Below are 6,781 nucleotides of genomic sequence, written 5' to 3' on the forward strand. Positions count from 1 at the left end.
CGCCGCTATCCGTTGCGCCACAGCCGCCCCAGACCCCGTGCGCTGCCTGGCCAATCAGTGCCAGGCAGCGCTGTGGGGTGGATCGGAGTCCCCTTTGACGTCACGACGTCGATTACGTCATCCCGCCCGTCGCCATGGCGACGGGTGAAGCCCTCCAGGAGATCCCGTTCTTTGAAGACATAGGCGAGTATCTGGGTTTGTTTTTTTGTTTTGTTTCTAATGAGGCTTCAGACTCACTTTAAAAACAAATTAGGACAAGGAGCAGACTTAACTTCAAGTGTACCAGAGCTGTGAAATAAAGATTTGATACTCACCCACGGCTTCCTCCAGCAGCATAAGCTGCGCAGAAGACCACGTCTGACGTGTCAGTTACCGGGGCTGATCGCGGCTAAACAGCAAAACGCGGGAGGACGCCGAGGGTGAGTATCAAATCTTCTTAATTTCACAGCTCTGGTTTACTTTAATATAACAGAGATTTATTCATGTATAAAGAGGTGTAAAAGTAGATTTATGCACCCTGCAAGGCCAGTATTGTTTTCTGGTTGCCTGATACTTCTGGTTATAAAGGGGAGGGATTGGGAGGGGGGGGGGGGGGGTACTGTAATTCTAATTTGCTGCATTAGCTAATTAGATGCTTGAGATACCCAGGAACACTTTCACAACTCTTCTTTAGTAAATGACCCCCTGATGCTCTCGTTAATTAATAAGGTCATTGTACAATGTACAGCCCATTAACATTACGCTTGCAGTGGGCACTTTCATTACATAACACCAATGAGATCTGCCAAGCATCACAACAGGAGGCTGACAGTGGAAAGACCTTCTCAGTATATTTACAGAGAAAGTTTGAGAAACTCTTTACAACTTGGCTAAACTTTTTGTTGTATTTTGATGGTTATCTTATCTGTGGTAAGTGAGTCACTACTGAATTTAACAGACCTTTTACTGGATGGGGACACTTAATCTTGAATTGCTGTTGTCTTGTGAGTGGTGATGTCACGGGTCCTTTGTGCCTCATCCAGAATCTATAACACTGCTGACCTTACTGCATGTTTTGGCCTTTAGAGCTGCTGTAGGTCACTCATTATCAGAGCTTCCAGGAAAGATGAAGCCTTTTAACTTTTGAACTCTTTGAGGAGGCCATACATCTATACACGTGCGGCCGATCGACCATCAGATTCGATAATCGTTATTGAATCTGATGACAGTCGGAAAAGAGCAGTCAATCATTCAATCAATTTCAAACGCAAATTAGTCGTAAGTATTTCCTTCCAAAGAAATGAGCAGACTCCGGCACTTCATCAAAATCTTCTCTTTATTCACGCCACATGTTACAGGTACAAAAGGACGCCCCTCAGTCTACAGCTGTTTCACGTGTACAACACGCCTCTTCAGGACACGTGGGGCCTAGTCGTAAGTATTGACATGCTGAAAAATCTCGGGCCGACATGCTCGATCGGGTACGACGGAAACCCCCGGCTGCTGTCTCCCCTAATGTTTTCTGTCCCCTCGGTGCCCATGCAGTTATGTTTTACCTGTCATGCTGTCCGCACTGAGTATCCGTGCCCTAGTTCCGCATTCGGGCCCCATGTGACTACCGGCGTATAGCATGCGGGGCCCCACGTGCTATAGCGCTGGCAACTATGTGGGTCACAAGTGCAGAATTACAAGAACACGAGCAGACAGTGACAGGTAATGTATAACTGCATGGGCACCTGAGGGGGGGGGGGGGGTGGGTGTAAAACATTAGAAGAACAGTTGCAAGGGGTGGAGATGTGACCTGGCAGCGGCACAAGGCCTATTCCCGTAAGATATGAAATCTTACCGGAATGGGCCTTGTGCCGCTGCCAGGTCACATCTCCACCCCTTGCAACTGTTCTTCTAATTGATCGGAAATTGGCCTGCGGTTTGTTGCGGCCAACAGATCACTCTCCATTGAAACAGAGGCATAGCTAGGGGGGGGGGGGGGGGGCAAATGTCCCTGGGCGCTTGGCATGGCCGCTGCACCCCTATGTGCATGAGAGGTGGCTCCATGGCTGCTCGAAGTGCCCCTGCTTTCCTCCCTCCCTCTGCAGAGAAGTGCAGAAGCGTTAACAGCAGTGAAAACACTGGGGCACATCTGGCTTTATTAACGGGGGAAGAGGGGCACATCTGTCTATATAAAGGGGGGTACATATGGCTATCTATAATGGGGAAGGGGGCACACCTGGCTAGCCAAACATTTGACTCTACCCCTGACCACAACCACATTCTAGTGCGTGACCATGCCCATTTGGGAGGGGGGGGGGGAGGGGGTTGCGCAAAAACTGTCTTTGTCCTCGGGCGTGGAAAACCCTAGCTACGGTTCTGCGATCAGGTTCAATCAGAGAGAGATCTGTCTCTTGGTCGATCGTCCGCCAAAATCGCTAGATGTATAGCTGCCTCTAAGCTAGGCATGGCTGTATAGTGGACAGCACTTGCCCGTAATTGGTCACTTACCATGACTTTGGGTATATAAATAGAGGAGATGATCATTGTTAGTCAGACACTGACTGAGCTTGAGAAAGGAGGATGTTCCTCTGAAACATCGCTGATGTATGTCGTGTGGTCCTCTTAATAAATTAAGAGCATCAGTACTGGATGGTGCCAGTGAAACGTCTAAGCTAGGCATATACTGATCCAATCTTCCTGATATCGATCATTTACCTGCTCTGCCACCCTGCACCAGTAAATGTCAATACCCACGGCAAGATTTCATCTGTCAAAGTGACAGATGAATGATCGCTCCAACCAACATCGTGTAACGATCTTTAAAAGAAAAGCAGTAAATGAGGTTAGAGACGGCCGATGTACGACGATGCTTGAGCATTTTGAAAGACCATGATGACGGATCAAATGGAAGCAATTTGTTTCACGCCCAACCCCCTCCCCCCCACCCCTGTGTGAACAGATCTTTGAAAGATCCTTCCGCTAAAGTCTTTAGAGATCCCCCTGGCATCCCTCTTCATTTAACGATGCAATGGTTGGCAATCTACTTGCATTCTACTGCTGTTGACCATATCCCATCTCTAAACATCTTTGGTATAAAGAGCGTGGGAACTTTGTTTTTTAATTCACATAATGCGCCCGATGTCCATTCAATCAACCAACACATTTTTCAGGACTTCCCCTTTGTCAAAGCATTCAACAGAATGGTTACCAGGACTACCATATATACTGTGTACAGCGCTTTGGTAGATGTCGGCGCTATATAAATACTACATAATAATAAAGTGCTTCCTCCTCAGCAATATTGAGTAAAGTATGTTCACCCTTCACCTTAAAACTCTGTTTTCTCGTGCGTGGTGATGTCACGGGTCCTTTGTGCCTCAGCGGGAATCTATAACACTGCTGACCTTTAAGCAAGACTTCAGCGTGTTTTGGCCTTTAGGGCTCCTGTAGGTCACTCATTATCAAAGCTTCCAGGAAAGATGATGCCTTTTAACTTTCAAACTCTTTGAAGAGGAGTTAAAGGGAACCTAAACTGAGAAGGATATGGATTTTTCCTTCTAAAAGAATACCAGTTGCCTGGCAGTCTTGCTGATCCTCTGCCTATAATACTATCAGCAACAGCCCCTGAACAAGCATGCATAGTAGGTGCTCTGACTGAGGTCAGACTGGATTAGCTGCATCCTTGTTTCAGGTGTGTGATTCAGCCACTACTACAGCTAAAGACATCAGCAGGACTGCCAGGCAACTGGTATTGTTTAAAAGGAAAAATCCATATTCCTCTCAGTTTAGGTTCCCTTTAAGTTAGGCATACACTGATCCCATTTCCTTGATATTGATCGTTTACCTGCTCTGCCACCCTGCGCCAGTAAATATCAGATAAGTGTTAAACAGAAATGTTATCTAAAGGCTCCAATACAGGCCTGACTTAAAGTGGACCCGAGATGGAAAAAAATAACAAAAAATTATACATACCTGGGGCTTCCTCCAGCCCCCTCCAGGCTGATCGCTCTTTCACCGGCTGCCTGGTTCCTCAGCAATTCGGCCCCTTAAGTCCATCAGTCGGGGCTTGTCAGTGCAGGAACAGTCCGGCCGCATGCTCCCTAGGAGCGTGACAAGGCACGCATGTGGATGGGCCGTGCATGTGCAGAACGCCTCAGTCCAGAGGACTTTGAGGGTCGAATAGCGAAGGATCCAGACAGCACAGGAAGATGGTGAGGGAGCGAGCAGCCTCACGGCGGCCGGAGGAGCGGGAACGGGACCGGGAGAGGAGCCAGGGCGACGCCGGGGAACTCGCATGCTACGTGGGGATGAAGGAAGCGCCAGGTAAGTCCAAATTGCAGTTTTAGCTTAAAGTGAATGGTTACCGATTTTAAAAAAAAAAGTCAGATACTCACCTAAGGAGAGGGAAGGCTCGGTCCTAATGAGCCTTCCCTCTCCTCTCCCATTGCCCGGTGGATCCTCCGTTCAAATCCCCTGCCGCAGGGGACTTCGGAAGTCTTCGGGAGCACTCAGGCTCCTGAAGACAGGCTGCTCCATACTGCGCACGCGCGAGTGCGTCATAGGCCTGCGCGAGTGCGTCATAGTGGGCACTCGCGCATGCGCAGTATGGAGCGGCCCGTCTTCGGGAGCCCGAGTGCTCCCGAAGACTTTCGATGCGGCAGTATTTGACCAAACTGGTCGAATACTGCAACGGGGGATCATGAGCGGGTCTGGGCACCGGGAGAGGAGAGGGAAGTCTCATTAGGACCGAGCCTTCCCTCTCCTTAGGTGAGTATCTGACTTTTCTTTTTTTTAATCGGTACACATTGGCTTTAAAGTGAACCAGAGACAAAGCACCCTCATGTATGTCACATTACTGCCACAAACATGAATCAATTGTATTGGAATTCCACATGAAAGACCAACACAAAGTGGTGTACACATGAGAAGTGGAACGAAAATCATACATGATTCCAATCTTTTTTTTACAAATAAATAACTGCAAAGTGGTGTGTGTGTAATTATTTGGCCACTTTGAGCTGAGTGCAGTCAGTTGCCTATAGACATTGCCTGATGAGTGCTAATGACTAAATAGTGCACCTGTGTGTAATCTAATGTCAGTACAAATACAGCTGCTCTGTGAGGGCATCAGAGGTTGTCTAAGAGAATATTGGGAGCAACAACACTGTGAAGTCCAAAGAACACACAAGACAGGTCAGGGATCAAGTTATTGAGAAGTTTAAAGCAGGCTTAGGCTACAAAAGGTTTCCAAAGCCTTGAACATCCCAAGGAGCACTGTTCAAGCGATCATTCAGAAATGGAAGGAGTATGGCACAACTGTAAACCTACCAAGACAAGGCCGTCCACCTAAACTCACAGGCCGAACTAGGAGAGCGCTGATCAAAATGCAGTCAAGAGGCCCATGGTGATTCTGGAAGAGCTGCAGAGATCTACAGCTCAGGTGGGAGACTCTGTCCATAGGACAACTATTCGTCATGCACTGTAGTTGGCCTTTATGGAAGAGTGGCAAGAAGAAAGGCATTGTTAACAGAAAGCATAAGAAGTCCCGTTTGCAGTTTGCCACAAACAATGTGGGGGACACAGCAACCATGTGGAAGAAGGTGCTCTGGTCAGATGAGAACAAAATGGAGCTTTTTGGCCAAAATGCAAAACGCTATGCGTGGCAGAAAACTAACACTGAACATCACTCTAAACACACCATCCCCACTGCCAAATATGGTAGTGGCAGCATCATGCTTGGGGGTGCATCTCTTCAGCAGGGACAGGGAAGCTGGGCAGAGTTGATGGGAAGATGGATGGAGCCAAATACAGGGCAAACTTGGAGGAAAACCTCTTGGAGACTGCAAAAGACTTGAGACTGGGGCGGAGGTTCACCTTCCAGCAGGACAACGACCCTAAACATAAAGCCAGGGCAACAATGGGATGGTTTAAAACAAAACATATCCATGTGTTAGAATGGCCCAGTCAAAGTCCAGATCTAAATCCAATCGAGAATCTGTGGCAAGATCTGAAAACTGCTGTTCACAAATGCTGTCCATCTAATCTGACTGAGCTGGGGCTGTTTTGCAAAGAAGAATGGGCAAGGATTTCAGTCTCTAGATGTGCAAAGCTGGTAGAGACATACCCTAAAAGACTGGCAGCTGTAATTGCAGCTAAAGGTGGTTCTACAAAGTATTGACTCAGGGGGCCGAATAATTACGCTTTTCGATCCATTTCTCATGTGTACACCACTTTGTATTGGTCTTTCACGTGGAATTCTAATAAAATTGATTCATGTTTGTGGCAGTAATGTGACAAAATGTGGAAAACTTCAAGGGGGTCGAATACTTATGCAACCCACTGTATATGGTAAAATATATGAGGGTGCTTCGTCTCTGGATCACTTTAAGTTTAGAGTCCCTTTAAAGTCTGAGGTAATATTCTATACTTGGTATTCTTATGCTTTCTGCACGCGCTCCCAGCATGTTCTCCACGATAGTTTACTTTTTTTTCTCGTGCATTTACAATCCGCTTAACACACTGCACCCTCCTGATTTAGGCTCATCCATTTTCATTTCACCTTCTCTGGGTTGGCTGATGGTGTAATGGTTAAGGGCTCTGCCTCTGACACAGGGGACCAGGATTCGAATCTTGGCTCTGCCTGTTCAGTAAGCCAGCACAAATTCAGTAGGAGTCCTTTGGCAAGTCTACCTTACACTGCTACTGCCAATAGAGCGCGCCCTAGTGGCTGCTGCTCTGCTCTGGCGCTTTGAGTCCGCAAGGAGAAAAGCGCAATATAAATGTTATTTGTCTTATTTGTCTTGTCTTCTCT

Source organism: Hyperolius riggenbachi, chromosome 9 (assembly GCF_040937935.1).
Source record: "Hyperolius riggenbachi isolate aHypRig1 chromosome 9, aHypRig1.pri, whole genome shotgun sequence".
Taxonomy (NCBI): domain Eukaryota; kingdom Metazoa; phylum Chordata; class Amphibia; order Anura; family Hyperoliidae; genus Hyperolius; species Hyperolius riggenbachi.